Consider the following 10,863-nt stretch of genomic DNA (forward strand, 5'->3'; position numbering starts at 1 on the left):
ACAGGAAATCCAGGCCATCGGCTGTGGAGGACAGGGGCTTGGCATACTCTGAGGGGATTCCCTAAAGAACACAAACAAGAATGGATAGGTACAATTGCACCAAAACCTGAAACCTGAGCACAAACAACTGCTTTGGTGCACTGCTCACCTGGCACACTTGGCCTTGACTGCTGCTGTCTGCCTGGACCTCCTAAAAATAAAGGCAAAGAACACTGCTGTGACAAAGACACCATTCAAGCATCCCCTGCAAATGCAAACAATGACTGACTTGCTCATAGGAAAACCCTCCCCCAGGACTGGGGCTCTCTGCCACAGATTTGAACTGTCTGCATCTGAAAGGAAGTTAGGACTAGTGTCAAATGGCTGCAGAACAACTTAACACGACTAAACATATTAAGCCAATCTCCTGATACAATCTAGAGCCCAACTACACCCTGCATTACAAATTTCAAGTCCCCAGGACTTGTGCTATTACAGGCTATGCAGCAGGGCAGAGCAGCTGCGGGACAAATACATGCAGACACCTGTGACACAGGACAGGGAGAGAGAGCTTTTGAGGAGAAGAAAGGACTGACAGACCCAAAGAACACAGAGTGCACCAGAGACAAGTGACAGGACACACACGGGAACTGCTCTGCCCTGAGCACCTCAGCACTGTGACCAAAACAGACACTTTCCTATTAGGTGGCCTAGGGGGACACTTCTTGCACATCCCCGCCCCCAAAGCTGAATCAAAAGCCCCTCCCAGCACCCCAATTTCACCCCCTCTGTGGGCCTTAGCCCTCAACTTATCTGTCTGGCATCTGGGGATGAGAATCCACGTCGCGTGCAAATGGAGGCTGCCTCGCCTGCGGGGAATGTCCTATGGTCACCGGGCTGTGGTCCCGTGCTCAGCTACAATCGAGAACACCAAACATCACTGCATGATCTTAGCTGCACAATGCACAAAACCCAGCAATCCTGCTACTCACCGTTCTCCTAAGAATGCTCGGGCCACACACTTTGGCCAGGCTCAGAGGCTGCCACCATCATCGCAGGGTCTGCCTGGGTTAAGAAGAGACAAAGTGACTCGGCATTGCTGAAAACTAAGTGGACCTTGGCTCCCCCTCCCTACCTCGGCGACTCACCACAACTCCTCAGCCATTGCCAAAGGCTACCTGGATGCCATCGTGAAATACAAAATTTCAAGGCTTCATCTCAGAGTCCTGAAATACTTCCAGAAGGCTCACAAGCACAGGAAATCCAGGCGATCAGCTGTTGAGGACAGGGGCTTGGCATACTCTGAGGGGATTCCCTAAAGCACACAAACAAGAATGGATGCTTACAGTAGCTCCAAAAACTGAAAGCTTAACACAAACAACTGCTTTGGTCCACTGCTCACCTGGCACACTTGGACTTGACTGCTGCTATCTGCCTGGACCTCCTGAAAATAAAGGCAAAGAACACTGCTGTGACAAAGACACCATTCAAGCATCCCCTGCAAATGCAAAAAATGACTGACCTGCTCATGGGAAAACCCTCACCCAGGACTGGGGCCCTTGACCACAGATTTGAACTGTCAGCATCTGAAAGAAAGTTAGGACTAGTGTCAAACGGCTGCAGACCAACTTAACACGACTAAACATATTAAGCCAATCTCCTGATACAATCTAGAGCCCAACTATACCCTGCACTGCCAATTTCAAGTCCCCAGGACTTGTGCTATTACAGGCTATGCAGCAGGGCAGAGCAGCTGCGGGACAAATACATGCAGACACCTGTGACACAGGACACGGAGAGAGAGCTTTTGAGGAGAAGAAAGGACTGACAGACCCAAAGAACACAGAGTGCACCAGAGACAAGTGACAGGACACACACGGGAACTGCTCTGCCCTGAGCACCTCAGCACTGAGGTCAAAACAGACACTTTCCCTTTAGGTGGCCTAAGCGGACACTCCTTGGACATCCCCATCTCCAAAACTGACTCAAAAAACCCCCCTGGGGAGTCCCAACCCAGCACCTCTCTTCCATTCCCTCTGTGTGTTGTAGCCCTCCACTTATCTTGCACATATCTGGGGATGCAAATCCCCATCAGGTGCAGAACGAGGCCTCCTGCCTGTCTGGGAAGTTCCAGTTGTCACCAGGCTGTTATCTCTTGCTCTGCCAAGAGAAAGAAAACCAAACATCAGTGCACTACCTTAACAGCACATGGGGCAGAACCTGACAATTCTGCTACTCACCGTCTCCCAAGAAGTCTTGGGCCACACACCTCAGGCGCGCTTGGATTCTGACACCGTCATCTCAAGGTACACCTAGGTTAAGGGCAGACAAGGTGACATGGCATTGCTGAAACTTGAGTGTACCCTCGATCCTCCTCCCTGCCTCACCACAACTCCTCGGCCATTCCTGTGCGTTACCAGGAGGGGACCTTGAAATGCAGGATTGGAAGGCTCTGTCACAGGGTCCTGTAATGCTTCCCACAAGATCACACGTGCATGAAACCTGGTCCATCAGCCAGTTGGTGACAGAGGTATGAGTACTCCGAGGGGATTCCCTAAAGCACAAAAACAAGAATGGATGCTTAGAGTTCCACCAAAAACTAAAAGCTGAGCAAAAACAACTGCTTTGGTCCGCTGCTCACCTGGCACACTTGGCCTTGACTGCTGCTGTCTGCCTGGACCTCCTGAAAATAAAGGCAAAGAACACTGCTGTAACACGGTCACCATTGAGGCTGCCCCTGCAAATGCAAACAATGACTGACCTGCTCATGGGAAATCCATCACCCAGGACTGGGGCTCTCTGCCACAGATTTGAACTGTCTGCATCTGAAAGGAATTTAGGACTGGTGTCAAACAGCTGCAGGACAACTTAGCATCACCAGACATGTTATGTCAATCTCCCCATACAATCTAGAGCCCAACTACACCCGGCATTACAAATTTCAAGTCCCCAGGACTTGCGCTATTACAGGCTATGCAGCAGGGCAGAGCTGCTCTGGGAAAATACGTGCAGACACCCGTGACACAGGACAGGGAGAGAGAGCTTTTGAGGAGAAGAAAGGACTGAGAGACCCAAAGAACACAGAGTGCACCAGAGACAAGTGACAGGACACACACCAGCACCACTCTGCCCTGAGCACCTCAGCACTGCGATCAAAACAGACACTTTTTACCTTTAGCTGGCCTAAGGGGACACTTCTTGCACATCCCCGCCCCCAAAGCTGAATCAAAAGCCCCTCCCAGCACCCCGCTTTCACCCCCTCTGTGGGCCTTAGCCCTCAACTTATCTGTCTGGCATCTGGGGATGAGAATCCACGTCGCGTGCAAATGGAGGCTGCCTCGCCTGCGGGGAATGTCCTATGGTCACCGGGCTGTGGTCCCGTGCTCAGCTACAATCGAGAACACCAAACATCACTGCATGATCTTAGCTGCACAATGCACAAAACCCAGCAATCCTGCTACTCACCGTTCTCCTAAGAATGCTCGGGCCACACACTTTGGCCAGGCTCAGAGGCTGCCACCATCATCGCAGGGTCTGCCTGGGTTAAGAAGAGACAAAGTGACTCGGCATTGCTGAAAACTAAGTGGACCTTGGCTCCCCCTCCCTACCTCGGCGACTCACCACAACTCCTCAGCCATTGCCAAAGGCTACCTGGATGCCATCGTGAAATACAAAATTTCAAGGCTTCATCTCAGAGTCCTGAAATACTTCCAGAAGGCTCACAAGCACAGGAAATCCAGGCGATCAGCTGTTGAGGACAGGGGCTTGGCATACTCTGAGGGGATTCCCTAAAGCACACAAACAAGAATGGATGCTTACAGTAGCTCCAAAAACTGAAAGCTTAACACAAACAACTGCTTTGGTCCACTGCTCACCTGGCACACTTGGACTTGACTGCTGCTATCTGCCTGGACCTCCTGAAAATAAAGGCAAAGAACACTGCTGTGACAAAGACACCATTCAAGCATCCCCTGCAAATGCAAAAAATGACTGACTTGCTCATGGGAAAACCCTCCCCCAGGACTGGGGCCCTTGACCACAGATTTGAACTGTCAGCATCTGAAAGAAAGTTAGGACTAGTGTCAAACGGCTGCAGACCAACTTAACACGACTAAACATATTAAGCCAATCTCCTGATACAATCTAGAGCCCAACTATACCCTGCACTGCCAATTTCAAGTCCCCAGGACTTGTGCTATTACAGGCTATGCAGCAGGGCAGAGCAGCTGCGGGACAAATACATGCAGACACCTGTGACACAGGACACGGAGAGAGAGCTTTTGAGGAGAAGAAAGGACTGACAGACCCAAAGAACACAGAGTGCACCAGAGACAAGTGACAGGACACACACCAGCACTGCTCTGCCCTGCACATCTCAGCACTGAGGTCAAAACAGACACTTTCCCTTTAGGTGGCCTAAGCGGACACTCCTTGGACATCCCCATCTCCAAAACTGACTCAAAAAACCCCCCTGGGGAGTCCCAACCCAGCACCTCTCTTCCATTCCCTCTGTGCGTTGTAGCCCTCCACTTATCTTGCACATATCTGGGGATGCAAATCCCCATCAGGTGCAGAACGAGGCCTCCTGCCTGTCTGGGAAGTTCCAGTTGTCACCAGGCTGTTATCTCTTGCTCTGCCAAGAGAAAGAAAACCAAACATCAGTGCACTACCTTAACAGCACATGGGGCAGAACCTGACAATTCTGCTACCCACCGTCTCCCAAGAAGTCTTGGGCCACACACCTCAGGCGCGCTTGGATTCTGACACCGTCATCTCAAGGTACACCTAGGTTAAGGGCAGACAAGGTGACATGGCATTGCTGAAACTTGAGTGTACCCTCGATCCTCCTCCCTGCCTCACCACAACTCCTCGGCCATTCCTGTGCGTTACCAGGAGGGGACCTTGAAATGCAGGATTGGAAGGCTCTGTCACAGGGTCCTGTAATGCTTCCCACAAGATCACACGTGCATGAAACCTGGTCCATCAGCCAGTTGGTGACAGAGGTATGAGTACTCCGAGGGGATTCCCTAAAGCACAAAAACAAGAATGGATGCTTAGAGTTCCACCAAAAACTAAAAGCTGAGCAAAAACAACTGCTTTGGTCCGCTGCTCACCTGGCACACTTGGCCTTGACTGCTGCTGTCTGCCTGGACCTCCTGAAAATAAAGGCAAAGAACACTGCTGTAACACGGTCACCATTGAGGCTGCCCCTGCAAATGCAAACAATGACTGACCTGCTCATGGGAAATCCATCACCCAGGACTGGGGCTCTCTGCCACAGATTTGAACTGTCTGCATCTGAAAGGAATTTAGGACTGGTGTCAAACAGCTGCAGGACAACTTAGCATCACCAGACATGTTATGTCAATCTCCCCATACAATCTAGAGCCCAACTACACCCGGCATTACAAATTTCAAGTCCCCAGGACTTGCGCTATTACAGGCTATGCAGCAGGGCAGAGCTGCTCTGGGAAAATACGTGCAGACACCCGTGACACAGGACAGGGAGAGAGAGCTTTTGAGGAGAAGAAAGGACTGAGAGACCCAAAGAACACAGAGTGCACCAGAGACAAGTGACAGGACACACACCAGCACCACTCTGCCCTGAGCACCTCAGCACTGCGATCAAAACAGACACTTTTTACCTTTAGCTGGCCTAAGGGGACACTTCTTGCACATCCCCGCCCCCAAAGCTGAATCAAAAGCCCCTCCCAGCACCCCGCTTTCACCCCCTCTGTGGGCCTTAGCCCTCAACTTATCTGTCTGGCATCTGGGGATGAGAATCCACGTCGCGTGCAAATGGAGGCTGCCTCGCCTGCGGGGAATGTCCTATGGTCACCGGGCTGTGGTCCCGTGCTCAGCTACAATCGAGAACACCAAACATCACTGCATGATCTTAGCTGCACAATGCACAAAACCCAGCAATCCTGCTACTCACCGTTCTCCTAAGAATGCTCGGGCCACACACTTTGGCCAGGCTCAGAGGCTGCCACCATCATCGCAGGGTCTGCCTGGGTTAAGAAGAGACAAAGTGACTCGGCATTGCTGAAAACTAAGTGGACCTTGGCTCCCCCTCCCTACCTCGGCGACTCACCACAACTCCTCAGCCATTGCCAAAGGCTACCTGGATGCCATCGTGAAATACAAAATTTCAAGGCTTCATCTCAGAGTCCTGAAATACTTCCAGAAGGCTCACAAGCACAGGAAATCCAGGCGATCAGCTGTTGAGGACAGGGGCTTGGCATACTCTGAGGGGATTCCCTAAAGCACACAAACAAGAATGGATGCTTACAGTAGCTCCAAAAACTGAAAGCTTAACACAAACAACTGCTTTGGTCCACTGCTCACCTGGCACACTTGGACTTGACTGCTGCTATCTGCCTGGACCTCCTGAAAATAAAGGCAAAGAACACTGCTGTGACAAAGACACCATTCAAGCATCCCCTGCAAATGCAAAAAATGACTGACTTGCTCATGGGAAAACCCTCCCCCAGGACTGGGGCCCTTGACCACAGATTTGAACTGTCAGCATCTGAAAGAAAGTTAGGACTAGTGTCAAACGGCTGCAGACCAACTTAACACGACTAAACATATTAAGCCAATCTCCTGATACAATCTAGAGCCCAACTATACCCTGCACTGCCAATTTCAAGTCCCCAGGACTTGTGCTATTACAGGCTATGCAGCAGGGCAGAGCAGCTGCGGGACAAATACATGCAGACACCTGTGACACAGGACACGGAGAGAGAGCTTTTGAGGAGAAGAAAGGACTGACAGACCCAAAGAACACAGAGTGCACCAGAGACAAGTGACAGGACACACACCAGCACTGCTCTGCCCTGCACATCTCAGCACTGAGGTCAAAACAGACACTTTCCCTTTAGGTGGCCTAAGCGGACACTCCTTGGACATCCCCATCTCCAAAACTGACTCAAAAAACCCCCCTGGGGAGTCCCAACCCAGCACCTCTCTTCCATTCCCTCTGTGCGTTGTAGCCCTCCACTTATCTTGCACATATCTGGGGATGCAAATCCCCATCAGGTGCAGAACGAGGCCTCCTGCCTGTCTGGGAAGTTCCAGTTGTCACCAGGCTGTTATCTCTTGCTCTGCCAAGAGAAAGAAAACCAAACATCAGTGCACTACCTTAACAGCACATGGGGCAGAACCTGACAATTCTGCTACCCACCGTCTCCCAAGAAGTCTTGGGCCACACACCTCAGGCGCGCTTGGATTCTGACACCGTCATCTCAAGGTACACCTAGGTTAAGGGCAGACAAGGTGACATGGCATTGCTGAAACTTGAGTGTACCCTCGATCCTCCTCCCTGCCTCACCACAACTCCTCGGCCATTCCTGTGCGTTACCAGGAGGGGACCTTGAAATGCAGGATTGGAAGGCTCTGTCACAGGGTCCTGTAATGCTTCCCACAAGATCACACGTGCATGAAACCTGGTCCATCAGCCAGTTGGTGACAGAGGTATGAGTACTCCGAGGGGATTCCCTAAAGCACAAAAACAAGAATGGATGCTTAGAGTTCCACCAAAAACTAAAAGCTGAGCAAAAACAACTGCTTTGGTCCGCTGCTCACCTGGCACACTTGGCCTTGACTGCTGCTGTCTGCCTGGACCTCCTGAAAATAAAGGCAAAGAACACTGCTGTAACACGGTCACCATTGAGGCTGCCCCTGCAAATGCAAACAATGACTGACCTGCTCATGGGAAATCCATCACCCAGGACTGGGGCTCTCTGCCACAGATTTGAACTGTCTGCATCTGAAAGGAATTTAGGACTGGTGTCAAACAGCTGCAGGACAACTTAGCATCACCAGACATGTTATGTCAATCTCCCCATACAATCTAGAGCCCAACTACACCCGGCATTACAAATTTCAAGTCCCCAGGACTTGCGCTATTACAGGCTATGCAGCAGGGCAGAGCTGCTCTGGGAAAATACGTGCAGACACCCGTGACACAGGACAGGGAGAGAGAGCTTTTGAGGAGAAGAAAGGACTGAGAGACCCAAAGAACACAGAGTGCACCAGAGACAAGTGACAGGACACACACCAGCACCGCTCTGCCCTGAGCACCTCAGCACTGCGATCAAAACAGACACTTTTTACCTTTAGCTGGCCTAAGGGGACACTTCTTGCACATCCCCGCCCCCAAAGCTGAATCAAAAGCCCCTCCCAGCACCCCGCTTTCACCCCCTCTGTGGGCCTTAGCCCTCAACTTATCTGTCTGGCATCTGGGGATGAGAATCCACGTCGCGTGCCAATGGAGGCTGCCTCGCCTGCGGGGAATGTCCTATGGTCACCGGGCTGTGGTCCCGTGCTCAGCTACAATCGAGAACACCAAACATCACTGCATGATCTTAGCTGCACAATGGACAAAACCCAGCAATCCTGCTACTCACCGTTCTCCTAAGAATGCTCGGGCCACACACTTTGGCCAGGCTCAGAGGCTGCCACCGTCATCGCAGGGTCTGCCTGGGTTAAGAAGAGACAAAGTGACTCGGCATTGCTGAAACCTAAGAGGACCTTGGCTCCCCCTCCCTACCTCGGCGACTCACCACAACTCCTCAGCCATTGCCAAAGGCTACCTGGATGCCATCGTGAAATACAAAATTTCAAGGCTTCATCTCAGAGTCCTGCAATATTTTCAAAGGGCTCACAAGCACAGGAAATCCAGGCCATCGGCTGTGGAGGACAGGGGCTTGGCATACTCTGAGGGGATTCCCTAAAGAACACAAACAAGAATGGATAGGTACAATTGCACCAAAACCTGAAACCTGAGCACAAACAACTGCTTTGGTGCACTGCTCACCTGGCACACTTGGACTTGACTGCTGCTATCTGCCTGGACCTCCTAAAAATAAAGGCAAAGAACACTGCTGTGACAAAGACACCATTCAAGCATCCCCTGCAAATGCAAACAATGACTGACTTGCTCATAGGAAAACCCTCCCCCAGGACTGGGGCTCTCTGCCACAGATTTGAACTGTCTGCATCTGAAAGGAAGTTAGGACTAGTGTCAAATGGCTGCAGAACAACTTAACACGACTAAACATATTAAGCCAATCTCCTGATACAATCTAGAGCCCAACTACACCCTGCATTACAAATTTCAAGTCCCCAGGACTTGTGCTATTACAGGCTATGCAGCAGGGCAGAGCAGCTGCGGGACAAATACATGCAGACACCTGTGACACAGGACAGGGAGAGAGAGCTTTTGAGGAGAAGAAAGGACTGAGAGACCCAAAGAACACAGAGTGCACCAGAGACAAGTGACAGGACACACACGGGAACTGCTCTGCCCTGAGCACCTCAGCACTGTGACCAAAACAGACACTTTCCTATTAGGTGGCCTAGGGGGACACTTCTTGCACATCCCCGCCCCCAAAGCTGAATCAAAAGCCCCTCCCAGCACCCCAATTTCACCCCCTCTGTGGGCCTTAGCCCTCAACTTATCTGTCTGGCATCTGGGGATGAGAATCCACGTCGCGTGCAAATGGAGGCTGCCTCGCCTGCGGGGAATGTCCTATGGTCACCGGGCTGTGGTCCCGTGCTCAGCTACAATCGAGAACACCAAACATCACTGCATGATCTTAGCTGCACAATGCACAAAACCCAGCAATCCTGCTACTCACCGTTCTCCTAAGAATGCTCGGGCCACACACTTTGGCCAGGCTCAGAGGCTGCCACCATCATCGCAGGGTCTGCCTGGGTTAAGAAGAGACAAAGTGACTCGGCATTGCTGAAACCTAAGAGGACCTTGGCTCCCCCTCCCTACCTCGGCGACTCACCACAACTCCTCAGCCATTGCCAAAGGCTACCTGGATGCCATCGTGAAATACAAAATTTCAAGGCTTCATCTCAGAGTCCTGAAATACTTCCAGAAGGCTCACAAGCACAGGAAATCCAGGCGATCAGCTGTTGAGGACAGGGGCTTGGCATACTCTGAGGGGATTCCCTAAAGCACACAAACAAGAATGGATGCTTACAGTAGCTCCAAAAACTGAAAGCTTAACACAAACAACTGCTTTGGTCCACTGCTCACCTGGCACACTTGGACTTGACTGCTGCTATCTGCCTGGACCTCCTGAAAATAAAGGCAAAGAACACTGCTGTGACAAAGACACCATTCAAGCATCCCCTGCAAATGCAAAAAATGACTGACTTGCTCATGGGAAAACCCTCCCCCAGGACTGGGGCCCTTGACCACAGATTTGAACTGTCAGCATCTGAAAGAAAGTTAGGACTAGTGTCAAACGGCTGCAGACCAACTTAACACGACTAAACATATTAAGCCAATCTCCTGATACAATCTAGAGCCCAACTATACCCTGCACTGCCAATTTCAAGTCCCCAGGACTTGTGCTATTACAGGCTATGCAGCAGGGCAGAGCAGCTGCGGGACAAATACATGCAGACACCTGTGACACAGGACACGGAGAGAGAGCTTTTGAGGAGAAGAAAGGACTGACAGACCCAAAGAACACAGAGTGCACCAGAGACAAGTGACAGGACACACACCAGCACTGCTCTGCCCTGCACATCTCAGCACTGAGGTCAAAACAGACACTTTCCCTTTAGGTGGCCTAAGCGGACACTCCTTGGACATCCCCATCTCCAAAACTGACTCAAAAAACCCCCCTGGGGAGTCCCAACCCAGCACCTCTCTTCCATTCCCTCTGTGCGTTGTAGCCCTCCACTTATCTTGCACATATCTGGGGATGCAAATCCCCATCAGGTGCAGAACGAGGCCTCCTGCCTGTCTGGGAAGTTCCAGTTGTCACCAGGCTGTTATCTCTTGCTCTGCCAAGAGAAAGAAAACCAAACATCAGTGCACTACCTTAACAGCACATGGGGCAGAACCTGACAATTCTG

The sequence above is a fragment of the Lonchura striata genome, chromosome 36 (genome assembly GCF_050655825.1).
Source record: "Lonchura striata isolate lonStrDom1 chromosome 36, ASM5065582v1, whole genome shotgun sequence".
Taxonomy (NCBI): domain Eukaryota; kingdom Metazoa; phylum Chordata; class Aves; order Passeriformes; family Estrildidae; genus Lonchura; species Lonchura striata.